At 36.5% G+C, this 18,932-nt stretch overlaps 1 protein-coding gene across 15 annotated transcripts in view; it reads right to left on the reverse strand.

Annotated features, from left to right (window-relative positions):
* Window positions 1-18,905, reverse strand: part of PEX5L (peroxisomal biogenesis factor 5 like) — a 622,944-nt gene extending 604,039 nt beyond the window's left edge. For 12 of the 15 annotated variants that reach the window (XM_072961590.1, XM_072961582.1, XM_072961619.1 and 9 more), the window contains exons 1-2: window positions 18,811-18,905; window positions 16,587-16,682 (exon numbers count right to left, since the gene is read on the reverse strand). The gene's annotated coding sequence lies outside the window, so the exon portion shown is untranslated. Of the gene's footprint in view, window positions 1-16,586; window positions 16,683-17,348; window positions 17,376-17,832; window positions 17,902-18,731 lie in introns of those variants that run through there. The other 3 variants (XM_072961571.1, XM_072961599.1, XM_072961594.1) reach the window with 3 other exon arrangements.
* Between the last annotated feature and the right edge of the window lie 27 nt (window positions 18,906-18,932).

Raw genomic sequence — 18,932 nt, forward strand, 5'->3', positions numbered from 1 at the left:
GAGTGGGAAACCTTTATAATGGAAAAAAAGGGAAGGTTTCAGGTATGCCTTGAATGACGACTGTTGCCAAGGGGAAGCTGTAGGCTGGCTAAACAGAAGTGGGGAATCCTATGTGATTGATTATTTTAATTAATTAATTAATTAAAATAATCCTATGTGATTAATAATTAATCCTATGTGATTAATCCTATGTATTTGGCTTTTTCTGGCTGGTCCTAAGTTGGTAGCAGGTACAAAAATTATGGAAGCTGTTGGTTATTACTCAAGTTCTGGACATTTGGGGCAGATTGTAACAAGGGTTTTTGTTGTGTTGTTTTTACTGTTACTGGAGATAGTAGTCTGACTTTTTACTACTCTGATTTATAGCAGGCTGGCTTCCTGGGCTGCTCACTATAGATAATAAGTTGGTTTCCTGGGCAGGTTGCTGCAAACTGTGGGTCAGAGTTCTATTCATACATATGGTCTGGCCATTGTCCATATGTATATTCAATCACTCAGTAGCCTTGCTTCTGTTATTCATTTAAGATTGCATTTTTGAATTTAATGTAGCTCAGCAATGTTACATGTTGAAAGTCAAAAGACCTGAGTCATAATCCCCATTCTTTTACAATTAGTAGTGTGACCCCAAACTCAGCATTAAACTTCTCTGCACCTCAAATTTTCTCATCCAAAAAAGGAGAGAAGTCAAAAATTTTCAGCTGCAGAAAATATAAAAGGAAGACAGAAAGACAGAAAAAAAGAGATGACATCAACCACAGAGTAGGGAAAACTAACGAGGCTTCAATATAAATTAAATATAATTTAAAAAGAAATTATAGATATAAAAATATTAAAACTCAGTCTAGAAATGAACAAGCATCAGAGAGATGTTAAGTCATAACTAACCAAACAATAGGAGAAATCAGAAAAATATATCAACAGTTAAGACTAAATTACAAGATGTTTATGCACCAACACCGTAGTAGGTGATAGTCAAAGAATGGCATCTGAAACTTATGAACTAAACAGAAGCCTAAGTAAGAAAAAGTGGTACTAAAGGCATTATATACAGAAAATCATTAGAATTAATATAAAGGTAGCCACTGGAACAAAAATATAAACCTTCCTAAATACCAAAAGCAATATAAAAAGGACAAAGGAAACATGTACAACGTGAATGACAGAGATCAAAATTTATCAATGACATTGACAAATTCAAATGGACTTAACTCATATATGAAAAGAAAAGGTTACTTCAGCTTACAGAGTAAAACCCATCTCTATGCCATATATAAGAGAAACTCCTAAAACAAAGTTATTGAGAAAGATTAAATATAAAGAGATGAGTAAAGGTATACAAGAAAAAAAAAAGCAAACAAAAAGAAGGGAGGCGTTGTGATCTTAATATCTGACGAGCTAGAATTCAGTACCTTAAGCATTTAAAAAAAAGACAATAAATGACATGTCATTATGCAAAATAACATAATATATAAAAATTTTGAATATTTATGCACCGAATTTCATAGCAATCACTTTATAAAGCAGAAACTCCAAGAGATCCAAGGAGAAATAACCAGAAACACACAATAATGTACAATTTTAATATACCACTCTCCAAGACAAGTTGACAAAAATAAAGATATAGAGGTCCTAGACAACATAATCAATAAAGTAAATTATATGAATGTAAATCAGACTTTGCATCCCAAAATAGAAAATATATCTTCTTTTCAAGAGCACATAAGCATTCATAAAGATAGACATATATTGTGGTCCAAAGACAATCTCAATGAGCTTAACAAAGTAGAAATAACACAAAAATAATTATTTCATTTCATAAAATAGAAATGATACAAAGATAATCTTCTCATATTAAAAATATAGAAATTAATAACAAAATCAAAACATAAATAGGACTTTCTATTCAAAGTTAAATAACCCTTTATTAAACAACTCTTGAAGCACAGGGGAACTGAAACTTCAGAATTATTTATAAAAATAATGGCAATGCAGACACTACATATTAGTATCAGTGAGATAAAGTTAAAGCAAAGATTAGAGAAAAAAATGATAGCCTTAAGTGGTTACACAGAAAAAAATGAAAGAAGGACAATAAATTAACATCCACTTGAAGTAATGGAAAGACATTCCTTGTTCTTAAATAAGATTTATTTAATATCACAGAGATGTCAATTCTTCACAGGCACATAAAGTTTAACTTGAAAACATTTAAAAATAAACACAGAGAAAAGGGAATATTAAAAACAATGGCAAAAATAATGAGTTATAAACAGAAAAAAAGAATAAATAAATTAAAATGTCTGGGGGAAATTAACAAAATATGGAATCTACTAATTAATCAAGCAAAAGAAGAAACACAAATACACAAAATAAGAAATGACAACAAGTAAATAACCATAAAAACAGGAAATTTTAAAAAATCATTAACAGACTGCATGGTGCAACTCTGGGCTAATAAATTATAAAAACTTGATGAAATGTATGCATTCAGAATATTGACGCTAGTGTATACAAGATTTTGAACAAACTGATTCCCTATCTCTAGAAATAGAGATAGTTTTTGAAAATACTAGCCTACAAAAAGTATAAGGCCAAAATGGTGTTACAAGGGAATTCTAGCAAACCTCCAAAGATCAGATTATTCCAATGCTTCTATGTTACAAAACATAGAGGGGAAATATCTGCTTATCCTCTTCCTAACTCCCTCTTTAACTATGATCCATGCCCACAACCATTGCCTGAGCTCAGATCTTCATAATCTTTTGCCTGGAAGCTCCATTCCTTTATCTCCTAATTTTTCCTGCAAATTGATGCTGGAGAGTTACTGCTTTGCAAATGAAAATACGATCACATTTTACTTACTTTCACAATTTAAATGTTCTGGTAACAGAAGTTATAGGTATGAAAAATACAACTGGGAAAATTTGGCTATTGTCTTAAACATGTTCTGTCTAATAAATTTGATTATCAATTCAGTTTTTGGATATGCAGGGCTTAAGGAGCCTTTGATACATCCAGGCAATTTCTTTGGAAGACATTATGAAATTGAAAAGACAAGACAGCTGAGGATGGAATTCTAGAAAATATATCAAAGGAAACTAAAGAAAGAGAATTTAGTAGGGAAAAGTTGAGTGCATAAGACAGATCTTCCCAAGTGATTTTGTGGGACAGGAGGGTAGTAACCATCTTCATTTTGAAAACCTTGTCTCAGGATATTTAGCCAAGGTCACATAACTAGCATATGTTGTACCCAGGACTAAAGCTCAGAGTATAGCCAAGGCCAGAGTTCTGCACACACTGCCTCTTTCTTCATCTAATAGTCCTCAGCAAGTCTGTCCTTTGAAATGTCAAGGTTTCTTATACTTCCTAGTGTTGATAGCTCATTTGTCCTAAATTTAATTCTCCTTAAAAGTAGGAACCATATTTTATTGTACCCTGTAATCAACAAGGGTCCCTAGCACAGTGAAGCACTAATTCATGCTACAGAACTCTTGTGTAATATTAACTATTACTATAACACATATTTTCTTAAATCTATTAGATTTCTCTTTAAGACTGGCACATATTTTTAAAGCTGTTTTGCTACTGAAAGTGTCGAACAATAATCTGTATTGATGCTGCAAAGAACAAAGAGCTTTATTTGGGGTCTTAAGAATTGCGATTTGGGAGACACAGATTTGGTAAAACCAAAATACTATTCCAGGGAAGAGAAAGAGACAGGGACTTAAAAAGACAAAATCCACAAAGGTGTTAAATTGTGAGAGAATTGTGATTTACTCTGATGCAAGTCAGGATATTTGTCCTTAAGTAATCATGAGTTGTTTTAGGGTAAAAATTACATAAGTAGATAGGTTGTCACAAGTTATTTTAGGGGATGTGTCCAATAAGCATCTTGAATAGGACAGTAAGTGTTTAAATGATCAGATTCCATCTGGGCTGAGAGATGAATGAGTCACTTCCTCAGTGGCCTCCCAGCTCCATTTTAGAAAGCTCTCTTAGCAATACTGACTCCATTTTGATTTTCCTTTCATAAGAGACTACACTGCAAAAAGTCTGAAGCCTTGTCTTAATACTCTATTGAGCATTCACCATCAATAAATCATTCAAATGGCAAGTCTGATTATGTCTTCTTAAACTACTGCATTTTCCATTTATTTTGAGTCTAAATGAATGAAGTATGTTACCACTCAGGTTCTGGCAGAAGGAGGTATGGCTCTGGATTATCTTCAAACTGGATAATTGAGGAGCATTTAATAGACTACAGAAGTATGGTAAGGGTTGCAGGAAATTAATTTCAAATAATGCTTTACCCCAGGGATAGCAGTTGTGGAGAAACACTACTCCTCTAGTCTGATGGTGCAAAGGAGAAATGACTACTCAAACCTGGAAAGAGAAGGGCACTTGACAGGATCTACAGCCTCTGCAAGAGAGACTAGCCAACATTTTATTATCTACCAGTGAGAGTCCCTTGGGAATAAATGGGGAATAAATGCCCCGATTTCAGCCTCCAGGGAGATTTCCATTGGCTGAACACAACCAGAAGCTAGAGGGACAAAGAAATATTTGATGCAGTCCAGATAGGTCAGTCAGTCCCCTGGGGCACAGAGAGGATGGAGAAGAGTAGAGTGAATCTGGGAGGGCAAATGGAAAATATCCAATATAGTACTCTTGCAGGTAACATAAAATCTAACTGAAGCTTGTCTAAGCAAACAAGGGAATTTATTGACTCAAGTATCCCAAAACTATAGCAGTAGCTCTATCTTCAGGCCCAGCTTCATGTAGCATTTCAAAGGATGTCATCGGGATTCAGTATCTCTCTAACAGCTCTCCCATGTAGACTTTATTCAAAGTGGCAAGACATCTGATAGCAGTTTCAGACTGAAGACCAAGAAAAAATAGTAAAATAATAATAAAATAAAACAAAATAAGAAATAATAAAGTAAAAAACACAAGGTCCTTTCAACAGGTCCTTTCAAGGTCCTTTTGATCAGAGTTCCTAGGCTTAACTCTCAGTGGCCTAAATCAAGTCACCTGCCTATTCCTAAACCAATCAACTTAATCAGAGGAATGAAACATGACTGACCTGTACTGAATCGCATGCCTATTCTCAGACTCAGTAGTTTAGGCCAGACAAAGCCCAACAACAGAAGGTGGGGAAAGGTGGGCACTGCTACCAAAACTACAGAAAATGGATGTTAGGCTGCCAAAAGACAGCAATGACCCCTGAGGCCTATTTGGTAATCTAATTCACTTCTCAGCTCTACTTATCGTGATGTTCAGGGATATCCAGTTTAGGATATCCAGGAAGCCACCAGTTTAGGTTGACCATGTAGCATAAGAAAAATATGGTGACAACTTCTACCTTTCTTCTAATTTCCACATTTTATGCCAGTGAAATCATGATACATTTATTCATGCGTATATGTTTATATAAACATATGTGTATATACTGCTATCTATATAAGTATGTATATAAAATTTCCCATCTTGCAATAATTTGATTTGCTGTTCTATTAAATATTTATATTAGCTTTCAAAATCTATAAGCAGTGTGAACCACATGAACATTCTCTTCAGGTTACCAATTCTTGGGGAAAAAAGGAGCCACTTCTTTCTTAGTTGATAGTATAAATTCTTTCAAACTATTGGAATAGGAGGATGAATTAATGAGTCAACTTGATGTTAGTAATGATAAAACTATCCTTTGGGGTACTTTTCTCTGAAAAAGCAGTATCTTTATTTTCAAACATAAGTGGTTTTGAAATCCAAAATATCACGCTGTCACAGAAGTTTAAAGCTGGAAAGGCCTGGGCTGTTTTAGGAACTGAGTACTAACAAAGTTCAAAGGACCTAAAAACTAGACAACATTTTAAAATCAGATCTTGAAGAAATGAAAGGCTGTGTCCCAGAGAAATTATAGTATGGCGAGGTAATGAGTGGAGCTTCTATATTTTAGTCAGGGACACCACATGAACTCGCAATCCACAGTAAATTTAACCATGTGAGTGGCAAGGGACTATTAAGGCTGAGCCTAGATGTATATTCTCCTTAAATCATCCTGTTCAAGGAAGAAAAGCTTTAACCAGGTAGACATAGGATTCATTTCTCTCAGATCATATTTACAGGGCAAATGGAGGGTTTTTTTTTTTTAACTGCAGCTGCGTCTTTGCTGATAAGACAAAGTGAAGAATGCAAGTACTTAATCATCACATCTCTAAAATGACACAGGAAACCATCTATTTTTAGCTGTCTACTGTGATTTTTTACCTTTCCTCTCAATAATGTACCTACATATTAGTTTTTAAATTGCTTACTTACACAAAGCACATTAGCTTCTCAAAGGTTTATAGGCTGGTTTCATGTTTATTCCTCTACAGAAATAAGCACATCTCTGAAATTACCCAGTAACGAAGCTAAAGCTAGATGATTAGAAAAGCAATTGGAGAGCAGGAAATCATTTTCTTTTAGTCTTCTTAACAAGAAAGAAAGTGAGGTGTACCAAAATGAAAATTCATTACTATTTAAGATTGCTTTCCTGTTGTCCTCTTCCTCCTCTCTGGTTTTTGCTGAGCTGGGAGACTTAAATATGTCACTATGGCATTCTAGTAGGGCTGTCCACCTTGCATTTTAATTGGTCCCATTTTTGGAAACCAGTATCCTTGAGGATCATGTTTCACCACTATGTTGATAATCCACTGAAATGTGGCAACATCCTCTTCTGATCTTCCCCCATCTCCCTAGGATTCTTCTTACCCAGGCTGAGAGGCTGGCAAACCTCCTGCAAGTCTGCTGAGTCTTTCTTTCTCACCTATATTCTGGGCCCTTTTTTTCTTGTGGACACAAAGGAACGTTCACTGTTTTTCCATACACCTCTTGGACCACAGAGGTTCTAGGGTTGTCAGTAGGCACCTGCTATACCATACCACCTCTCCAGCATTCTTTGTTCCATTGCTCTCCAGTTGTTACGGTGTGTGATCCTCAGCAAGCCTACCAAAGTCCCAGAGAGAGAGCGTGATTCACAGAGAGTAAACCCATCAGAGGAAGAGGGGAAGAAGAATTCAACACCATTCTCTCCTCTCCCTATACTTGCTCTAGAATTCATTCCAAGGGAATTTATTTCATTTACACAGAAAAAGACGAAGCTCTCTTCCTTCCCTTTATCTACATTGCCATTCTAAACCTATATATTTATAATAGCTGCTTGAAAAGTCTTCATCTGTTAATTCCATCATCTCTGTCATTTCTAGGTCTGTTTATATTGATGGATTTCTCACTTGGCTATGGGTCACATTTTCATGCTTCTTCATGTCTAGTAATTTTTGATGAATGTTGGATATGGTAAATTTTATTGTTGGATGATTTTTCTGTTTCATTAAAGGGAGTTGAGTTTTGTTCTGGTAGTCATTTAATTTACAGGCATATTCGTTTTATTGCATTTCACTTTATTGCACTTCACAGATACTGTGGTTTGTTACAACTCTGCATTGTCAGATGAATGAGCATTTTTTCAGAAACAGAGTATTTTTTAATTAAGGTAGGTACATTGTTTTTAAGATTTTTTTTAGACTGCACACTTAATAGACTATAGTATAGTATAAACATAACTTTTACATGCACTGGGAAACCCAAATATTAGTGTGACTCACTTTATCGCAATATTCACTTCATTACAGTGGTAGAGAACTGAAACCACAATATCTCTGAGGTGTGCCTTACCTGGAGATTAACATGATCATTTTGGAGTTTATTTTTCAACTTTGTTAAGGTGAGTCTAGAAAAGATTTCATTCTAGGGCTAATTTTAGCCCTTCTTAAGCCTTCCTTCTTCTTAGTAGCAAAACTAATGGTATAACCTTTTGGGATCTCTATTGAATTCCCAGAATGTGAACAGGTCTTTCCAATCTATTTGGTCAGGATTCAAACATCGCCCAACCCTGTGATACTCTGATGGTTTTTCAGCTTACAGTTCCTTCCCTGGTAGTTATTTGTCTGACCTTGCAGAGTCTCATCCCATATATGTTAATCTTAGTATTCAGTCAAATACTCAAATGGACCCCCATGAAAATTTCTGAAGTTCTTTCTCTGCTTAGCTCCCTTATCTTTGATCCTCTGCCCCATAAATTACAGTTTCTTAAGCCTCTCTCACCCTGATATCTGTCTTCCCAGCTTAGCGAAGCTGCAGCGCTCTGTGTGGATTCCATCTCTCTGCACCACTGTCCAGGAAGTGCATCCAGCCAGAAAACTGGGAAGTTGTAGGACTTATCTAGCTTGCTTCCCTTCTCTCAGACACAGCAGTTTTTCATTGCCTGTTATACAATGTCTGAAAACAGTTGTTTCGTATATTTTGTCCTGTTTTTCTTTCAATTGTTTATTGTCTGGCAACAATCAGTCACAGTTGCCAGTTTTCCCCATTTATACTCCTACTGACAACCCCTAAAATAATAGGTATCCTTCTATGTAGGTGCCCAATGAGAAGAGGATCACCATTTAATCATTTATACCAGGGGAAAAATCAATTAATAATTCATAAATGATACTACTATAACATCCCACATTTCCATATATATGTAAACTAGACTGTATAGTCAAATTTTATTACTTCTGTAATGACCATAATTCAGGTATGTCACGAAGAGAGATCAGCTAGAAGATTTATTCACAAAACAGGACAAAAGAAAAGTTACTGGAAGAGAGGAAAAAGATGGGAACTAAAAATGACTTCCAGGAGAACAAAGGAAAAGCAATTTCTTGGAGAACAAAGGAGAGATTAAGTTCTCCTCTTTTCTAATAAAATTGAAAAGTTTCAGAATTTAATAATACAGGAGCCTGCAGTCAATGGCAGGATGGGGGCTGGTGTTGGCTCACTGCATGGCCTTGGTAAAACAAAACATAATCCATCAGAAGAGGACAAATAGAGGCTTGAGTGAGGAAGAGCTAAGAGGATTTTCATGGCTGCCTCCAAGACTAAAGATGTGAGGTGCTACAGCCAGCCTTACAGCAGAAGTGTGTCACATGCCCCAGGGGAACACGACATAGGTCTTGCATGGATCTTAGGAGAAACTGAAATGAACACTTAAGATAGAATTTCAGGAGAACTGGGAGGGTATACAACCTAAATGGACAAGCATGCCAAAAAGTCCCATACAGCTCTGAGAAGAGGTAAGGCATCAATGTTTGAAAAAGACAAATAGATAAATGGGTTTGTAAATACTGAGATTGCCTGGAAAATTTCAGCAGTGATATCCTATTAATTCACTTAATATCTCTTATACAAAATGTTTATTTTTGTTTAATCATTTTTAAGAGGATCTATCATAAGAACACTTGCTCATAGTTCAACTCTCTCCATGAACATTGGGAAAGGAAATTATGCCAACTCAGAAAATTTCATAAAACAAATTTCCTAGTAAATGGTATAAAAATGTCAACAATTCAGTTCTAATTCATCTAATTCCAGGGATCCAACAGATACTGCCTTTTCACTTAGTTCAGGAAATGAGTTATCCTTAATTTTGTCAGAAATAAGAAAAGACTTGGAAATACTTTAATCATACAGAGATAATCAATGTAGTGGTATTTGTTATTATGAAATTATACTACACTATTGTGAATTTTATCCTTCTATAAATCTTAAAATTTTAATAGGTCCTTCTATTCTGTAGGACTGATAAAAATTATAGAAATAATCCACTTTTCTTTCATATCCAAGCCCACAGGTATGGAACTAAGGAAGATTCATCAGGATGAAAATAAAGTATCAGTGATAACCATTCCTGCTATCTTTTTCAATTATGGTGTTTCTGTGACTTGTTCATTAGTGAATTCCTAGCATCTAGAGCACAAGTAGATATTCAGTAAACATTAGGTGAATGAATGAATACAATTCTTATATTCATGCTAGTCACCATGATGCTAACAATGAATTCAATAAATTAATACAATACAAAGAATTCTGGATCATCAGCTAATACACGTCTAAGTGTCAAGGAAAATAACAACAAAAATAAAAGCAAAAAACCTTTCCTGACATGATGGTGTTTGGTTTTATTTGTTGTTGTTGGGGAAGCAGTTGAAAAGCGGGAAGGGATAGACTGGGATTTCAAAATTGTAGAACAGATAAACAAGATTACACTGTATAGCACAGGGAAATATACACAAAATGTTATGATAAATCACAGAGAAAAAAATGTGACAATGAGTGTGTATATGTCCATGTGTGACTGAAGAATTGTGCTGAACACTGGAATTTGACACAACACTGTGGAATGATTATGAATCAATAAAAATGTAAAAAAAAAAAAAAAAAAAAAGAAAAGCGGCCACAGAAATGGGCACGAAACAGTTAACAGCAAAGCCCTAGGTTCTTACAATTAGGAGTGATGTTTTACAGCTTAAAGAGGGAAGTCACCTGAAGTCAATGACTCATGCAGAATGGAAGATAATTTTTTACTTAGTGCTCAACACAGAAGTTATTTTGCAGAAATCACAAGGGTAGGTAAGAAATCTCCTTAAGTTCTAGATCTTGGAAATAATGAAATAAACATATTACAAGCTTAGAAATTTTGTTGATAAAGACCCTTAACTGAAATTAAAGCAATTTAAAGTAAAAGGACAGTGAAATGTCTACAATTTGCATTACAACTCTGATAGAAATAAGATGTGATCATTGAAATCAGAAAGATACTGGCATGAACAAGTACTGAACACAGTAGGTTGAACAACACAGAATTTCTAAACATTCTCTGTCCCTTCAACTGTTCTTCATATAACATGGCCTCTAGTTGCTTTCCTATCATGGGATTGTACTATCAAATAAGCTTCATTGCCTTAAAATGTGGCACTGAAGTACAACATAATTGTGATAGTTAATTTTATGTGTCAGCTTGGCTGGGCCATGGCGCCTGGACCTGTGGGCAAAAATTATTCTGAATGTTTTCTGTGAGGGTGTTTTGGGATGAACTTGACATTTAAATTGGTGGATTTCAGGTAAAGCCAAATGCTGTCCATAATGTGGGTGGGTCTCATCCAATTAGCTGAAGGCCAGAATAAGCTTAATAGACTGACCTTCTTCAAGCAAGAGGGAATTCTGCCAGCAGATGGCCTTCAGATTAGAACTGCAACCTCAGCTCTTCCTGCCAGCCCACCCTGCAGATTTTGGACTTGCCAGCCTCCATAATCACATGAGCCAATTCCTTAAAATAAATCTCTTTCTATATATATATACACACATCCTACTGGTTCTGTTTCTCTGGAAAACCTTGACTAATATAACAAGTATGCAGACATTTGTCCTATATGCACAAAATACTGCAGAGAGATTATTCCTAGTCATACCTTAGAGAGATGATCCTTTGTCACAGATACAATGAAATCAACAAATATTAATACAAGATAAAAAACAAAAACCAAATGTAAACCCAGGAGAAGAAAAATATAAAGGCAGGAGGAGAGAAAATTACATTTGCTTTTTTAGCTATCACATCATTCAACTCATAATTGAGCTAAAGGGAAAAAAAACTCCTTTAAAGTTTTCTTATAAATCAACCCACCTACTTCTGGGGTGTCCAGTTACTATGTTCCCTGCACCTGTCCAGAAAGCCCTTTTATTCCAAGTTGAACCAACAATATGAACTACTTCTTTGGAATACCACCTTAGTCTGTTGCTATAATTTCCAAATGACATGTTTGTTTGCCATAACTACCTCCCAAGCCAAGAGATGGTCCCATGGCCCAGAATCAGTTTATTTCCAGTTCCCATTCCTGCAACCTAGTTAAGCCTTGTTCAGCCATAAATGCGACATATATGACATACTCTATCCCATCCCTTACCCTGAGTGAGTGTGGTATCTGCATGTAAGTATTTGTATATCATCACTCATTCACTCAAACATATTTATTAATACATGTTATGTGCCAGACACTGAGCTAGTTATTGAGTACAGAGTCATGAACAAGACAGACATGGCCCTGACTTCATGGGTCTTATACTTTAGTGGAGAAGACAGATAATCAATAAAAAAATAATTTATGATAACTGCTATGATGGCAATAAATGGAGTGTTGTGAGAGATAAGAGGTCACCTTTAAGCTGAGACCTGAAGGTAAAAATAAAATAAAGGAAAGTAAGGGCACAGCATGTACAAAAGCTCTGAAGTGGGGAAAACTTAGAGCATTTAGAAAATATCAGAAAATCTATGTGGTTGAAGCTGGATGACAATGGAAAGGGTTGAAAATGAGAGATCATAAAGAACTTCATAGTAAATTTATTGGAGCAAAGAATGGAGCCCTCCTGAACTTGGAAATCCAATTACTTTCTCAGAAAGTGAAACCAGGAAGAATTAAAGCGTAATGCACAAGAGTCACCATCTTTGGCAGCGGCTACCAGCAGAAGACAAAGTGTGTGTGTGGCTAGAGAGTTTGAGAAATATACAATTCCAGAGTGACTACAGTATAGACATAAAGAATAATGATTAGAATATGATTATAACTTAAGGTGAAAAATAATCAATGATATTGAACCCTGCCTGAAGAAGTAATCTGTGAACAAGTCTGCGATATTCCTTAAAGGTACCTCTGCAGCCATGACAGGATAGGGAGGGTGGGGGAGGTGTTAATAGGTTGCTCAATATCTTCTTGTCAATATGCCAACAAAGACAGTTCTGCTGTTATTTGTTTGCATATTGGGCTTCCATTTCAAAAAAGGCTAAAAAAAAATTTGAAAACTGCTTCAAAAACAGCAACTCTAATTGATATACATGGAGAATATAGCATATATATATTATATATGTGGAGACTATAAAATATATACATAAGGAGAGGAGGAGGGGAGAGAGAGAAGGAAGGGTGCTAGGTGAGCAGAGTATCTGATAGTCTTAGCAGAAATACTCATATAGAGGAAATGAATGCATAAGATTATGTAGTTTGATGGAATTACTCACTAACATCACCTGACAGACTGCTTTTGCTACAATTCCAGGCTCACAAACAAACTTCTTCTGACTAAAGCTGGCTTCTCATGGGGGAATATACTGATACTCCATATGAGGTTCTGGTGCACATGATATTTATATTTCACCATTAAACATCAACAATGTGGTTTCTACATCAGTGTCTCATTAGTTTGGTTAGTGTGCATCAGTCTGCCAAGCCTGACTTGCATTTCTACACTTGAAACACAGGATCTCCCAATGCAATGACTACCTCATGGAACTACCACACCTAGACTTCCTCAGACTGACCAACAATGTCTCTCTGTGACTTCTGTGGGTGGTCTCTTTTCTATCCACAACCAGTTGGAACTAGAGAATCTCATCCATTTAAAGAGACTATCCACAGTAGGAACCCCACTTATCAGCAATGCAATGTGATAGGAAAAGAACTTCCTACCTATTTCACAGGAAAAGAAACAGTGGCTTAAAGAGAGACATGCAGTTTTAGCACTTGGACTATTTTAATCATAGAACAGAGAATGTTAAGGCTTAGATCTCAAAGTTCATTGTATCAAAATCCTTAGTTTTAAAGGTGACAAGAGAGGCTTAGGAGATTAGATGGTCTGCTCCCAAAACACAACCAGGACTCCTGGGCTAAACTGTTTCCACTATGATAACCCCCTACCTCATGGTAATAGTTGCTCACACTCTTAATCTTGCAGCCATTGAAACTTCATATTCTCATTCTACGCAATGATGGGTAAATTTTGAAATGAAATTATGTTTCCTAAGAAATAAAAGACAGCCTTCTATGAAACATTCTCCTTCTCATTATGAGCAATAGGTAGTTAACTCCAGCCTATATGGCAGCCAAAATGATCCTTTTATAATGAAAGTCATATTGTGCCTTTCTGCTTTAAAACCCTGAAGTGACTCCTGTTTCATTAAGTGTAAAAGCCAGTTCTACCAATAGCCTACAAACCCTGCACCTCTGTGCTCACCCTTTTCCTGCCACACTGTCTTCCTTGCTGTTCCCAACACACCAAGTACCTACCTGCCTTAGGGCCGTTGTACTAGCTGGTCCCACTACCTGGAACTCTTTTCTCCCAAATAAGCTGAATGACTAATTCCTTCAAGTCTTTGCTCAAATGTCATCTACTTAATGTGACCTGCCCTGACCATTGTATTTAAAAGGATTATACCCACCCCTCTGTACTTCCAGTGCCCTTACCCCTGATTTAACTTTATACTACATTTACTTATTATGTTTATTGCTCATTATCTGTCTCCCTCCACCAGAATGTGACCTCCATAAAGGCAGAATTTTGGTGTATTTTTTCACTATTATATCCCTAACATCTAAAGCAGTGTCTAATCCTCAAAACATATTTACTAGATGAATTCATTCATTCAATTAATTGCATTCAGAAATTTGACCACTTTATATCTACCAATAATAAGATGTCATACCTAAAGTGAGCAAGACCAAAGTTAAATCTTTACTCAGATATGCTGGCTCTTCCAATGGATTCTATTAAGGGGGGCAATATACTAAAGCAATAATACATTTCTAGTCTCTGAAATTCTTCTTCGGTGTTGCCATCAATAAAATAAAAGGGAGTTATTGTTTAATAATTAAAAGATGATCAATTACTCTTTTTCAAAGGAACGTCCAAGCTGCATTAAAAATGGATATCAAACCAACCCGGAATGTATCTGACAAGGAATACTATATATTCAGCATCAATTGAACTGTCAGTTTTTCTTGGTTACAATCCAGACATGTTCCCTTGCATAGTATTTTGAGAAACTGCCACAAAATGAGAATCTCAGAAGTGTGTGTGATTGTATGTGTGTATGTTTTCATCTAAAAAGATTTAAAAGGCAGTCATGACAAAGCGTCTGAAGGTAAGCATACTGACCTATTCCCTGCGAGTATCGCACACATCTTTAAACTGTTTTTTTTTCCCAACAACAGTGATGGATTTGTTCTTAAACATCTTCATTCTATTTCCAGGTCCTTTTTGCAAACAAAGACAAACATGGACAAATGGCTGGCCGAGAATAGCACTGCAGGTGGCCACCGTGTATGGTCTAGCATTGCACATCTCTGGGAGTGCCACATAGATCGTGTATGGATTCTAAATGCACCAACACCCCCACTACCACCTTGCCCTGGAGTTGTGCAGTATTCACCTGTAGGTCTGCTCAATCTAACCAGCCCAGATTGGAACTGAAGTCAATGATCTTTTCCTCTTGGAAAAAGTAATTCAAAATTACTGAGCTAATCAATCTTAGACAATGAGATATGAACTGACTTACATTAAAATAATATCCTCATAACATTTACCAGTAACTGAAAAATGGAGGTGTTAGAGACTCAACTATCTTAAAATGACTCTATGTGATAGGTAAAAATTTCCCATCCCTGACTCTTTGTTTAATTGCAGTTGGTTTTCTGGTGAAGGGTAGAAAATTTGATATCCACAACGATCTTATAGCACCCTCAAGTGGTTAAATATTAGATTGGCAACGTTTCTCTTAGAATGGAACTCTGAAAAGAACAAAGCTAACAACCTTATATGGTAGCAAAGATGTAATCTAAATCTCTTGCACCATGTGCTTATGAGTGAAACCAAGTAGCTCTACTATAAGAAAAAAGATTCAAGGTTATCTTTGGATATTAATAGATAGCTCTTGAATAACATAAGTTCCATGCATATATATTTATAAACCACATCCTTAAGGAGCATGGTTTCAGTTGACCCTCTAAACTGTATGGCATGGTAAAAAGTATACTGGATAGACAGAAAGATAGTATGGATTCTAAAGTTAGTTTTTGAACAAATTATTAAGCTCCGTATATCTGTTTATTCATTTTTTAAATGTTAGAGAAGAAACTAGAGCAAAGACTAGTTGGTCGAGATTCTTTTGGTTCCAAACTATAAATTCACTCAAGGTGGAATTTGATCCCATCCTTAACCCCAGATGAGGATAGGCTTTGCTGAAATTGTTTCCATTAGAGTCAAGAGCTAGAAAGAACCTGTCTACAGATATTTCTTATTCAGTCATAGATTATTTGTGTAAATCCTTTCCAAATGGTAATATACAAGTTTCTGAGATCCAGATACTTTACCTTTTGCACACAGTGTCACTTGCAGATACACATGTTATATTGGAAAAACTGGAGGATCCAAGAAAAGCTACTTTGTGATATGCTGCTGCTTCTCCTTCATGTGGCTGCCTTGGTTGAGTTAAGTTTTTGCGTTCCTTGCTAAATAAATCAGGCATTTAATCTTCGTGTGTGTGTGTGTGTGTGTGTGTGTGTGTGTGTGTGTGTGTATACAGTCACACAGAGGCGACAAAGGATCTCTTCCCACCAATCTATATAACCTACCTGAAATGACACATATAATTAAAATGTCCATAACTAAAACATCCCTACCTACCTCAGTTTCAGTCTTGCAGTCTCCAGGAAGCATCTTGTTTTTTCACATCTCTACTTCTTTAATTATATTGCTCCCTCATCCTGAAATGCACATACTTTACCCCCTCCTCTCCTCTCTTACATTCATCAATTCCCACTACCTCATCCCCTGGGGGAAAAAAAAGGGAGCTAAGCAGACACGTAGTAGGTGTCCACAACAATAGTACTTACCACTGTGCCATATCTGTTTCTTCTTATATCTACTCCTCATTGAACTGTGTGCCACGGAAAAAACAGGTGTTTTTTTCACCTTTATATCTCCAGGGCCTAGAAAGCATTTGTTAAAAGATGTACATATTTATTTATTTAGAAACAGAATTTGATGTCACAGTAAAAATAGGCCCAGGATGCGGATCCTAAAGATCTGATTGTCTTGGACGCCCTGCCCTTTTCCTCTCCTATATATTCACTTTATCATTCATACTGCTTAATGTGGAAAAATTATTTTGAAAACATTTAAAAAATATTTTTAAAGCTCAAGCCAGCAACCAAAAAATTAAAGTAAGAAGTGAAAAAAAAAAGTTTTCTCTTTCTATGTCCACCTTGAGAAACCCCAAGTGTGGGACTGGTTTCTCCAAAATAAGAAGCAAAACTAGTTCCCTCACTTTCTCTCCTCACTCCCTCCAGTCCTACCTCAAAAATTCAGTGCTCTGTCCCCTTCAAAGTCAAAGGGTCTATCCCAGGAGAAAATGAATTCAAATACAACTGTAATCAGAAAGGGCTCAATTCCCTGCTGTGGGAGAGGTATTTGAAAAGTGAAGAACAGTGTGGCTTCTGGCACTTAGCTACTATCACTACCTCCAGGCCAGCACTAATCAAAGATAGAAAACACCTGCCTGAGTTTTGATTACAGCTGCTTGAATTTTATTTTCTGTCACTACTGTGTATACTGCTAGCTTCCAATAAATGTCACTCTTGATGAACACCGCTTACCTTCTAAAAGCAGCTACTTTCTCCTATTTTCATGGCTAAACCACAGCAACTTTAGATGTTCAAGATATGGGGTGGTTGAAGGTTACTTTGGTGTTGGAATTAGGAAAGAGTAGCTAGATCCCATAGTGATGAAGGCACACTGCTACTGAAGAAGGACATCACAAGGTGGCATTCTCCAACTGCCACTGTCTGGCATCTGGCTCAGACACTAGCTTCTCAGTCCCTCCAGAGATAATTAGATCATTAATAATATATTAACTAAAATGTCCATATATATAGTTCATTTTTAGTGGTCAGCTTTTCTTTTCAGTGTCAGCACCCTCTTTCCTAATAACAGAAATTCTCTAGAGTTGCATAGCTTAACACAAATCAGTCTGTACCACTGATTAAACTTTCCTGATGTGCCCCTAAAGGCTTAACATTTATTACTTTTTTAACTTATTTTTCTTTATTGCATTTTCTCAAGTCTTAGTAAACTGTTTACCTATTTGCCTGGATTTTTCACAAAATACTGTGAAGGCATTCACTATATTCTGGCTGGGTCTTCTATTCAGGTGGTGAGACACTGAAGGGCAAACTGATCTCCCCAAATAGACATAGCTGGAGAGGAGGCAGAATAACTACAGCTTTTTATTTTTGTTCAAGAGGACTATACTGAACTACCCTTTTTTAAGTAGTACAGATTTTTTTTAACATACTGTAATAAGACCAAGCCACCTTATCTCAATGTAAGTGTAACTTAAGCCTTCTATATGATAAAAATACTCTCTCCAGCAACTCTGCTGGTGAGGATCTTTTCAGACCTAGGTTGTCACCCAGCTGGGTGACATTGAGTAATTTATTGGGAGTCTCTGGGCCTGTTTCCTCAATCTCTAAAATGAGAGTACTGTAAGGTACAGAGGTGAGGTTCTCAAGCCAGTATGTAAGGGGCGGGGGAGAGCCTAAGTCACAACTACCTTTGAAAATCACTTGAATTACCCAGAAGTACAGTATACTGACTTTCGAGTACACAACTGTAAGTAGACCTTGTGGGCCATAAATTTTGAGAAACCACTTGAAATAAAAAAGAATGTATACATGCACATATCTAGGCGTTAACGCCATTCTGGTTTCAACTCTAAAGTCACTAATAGTGAACGGGGTACAGATGGAGAACGCAACTTCAGTGCTTAATAAATGTTAGTGTCCTTCATTTTTCTGCCCTTTAGCCTACCAGAAAATCTCCCTGAGCAGTCGTTTTAACGTGGTTATGCCTGACGCATAGAAAGTAATTTATCCAGCGAATACTTCAAGGAAGGAAACTTGGCAACCCGTTTGAGGTTCTCATCCTAACACTGGCACTTAGAAGCACCTCACTAAATAAGAGTATGAGCTATTATTTACCACAGATAAGAGCTGGGCCATTTCAATGTAACATCACCACAGAAGTTTTAAAAACCAAGCTTGCCACAAGAATCGCTACCTCAAAGCCGCAGTTGGCCCTTAGCTCCGGAAAAGCCGGGCCCAATCCTCCCGGCCTCCGTAGTCTCGCTCAACTTCGCGAGACCGAGGCAGAGCTCCGAGGCGGCGCCGCTGGGGGCGGCC

This window comes from Vicugna pacos, chromosome 1 (assembly GCF_048564905.1).
Source record: "Vicugna pacos chromosome 1, VicPac4, whole genome shotgun sequence".
NCBI classification, from domain to species: domain Eukaryota; kingdom Metazoa; phylum Chordata; class Mammalia; order Artiodactyla; family Camelidae; genus Vicugna; species Vicugna pacos.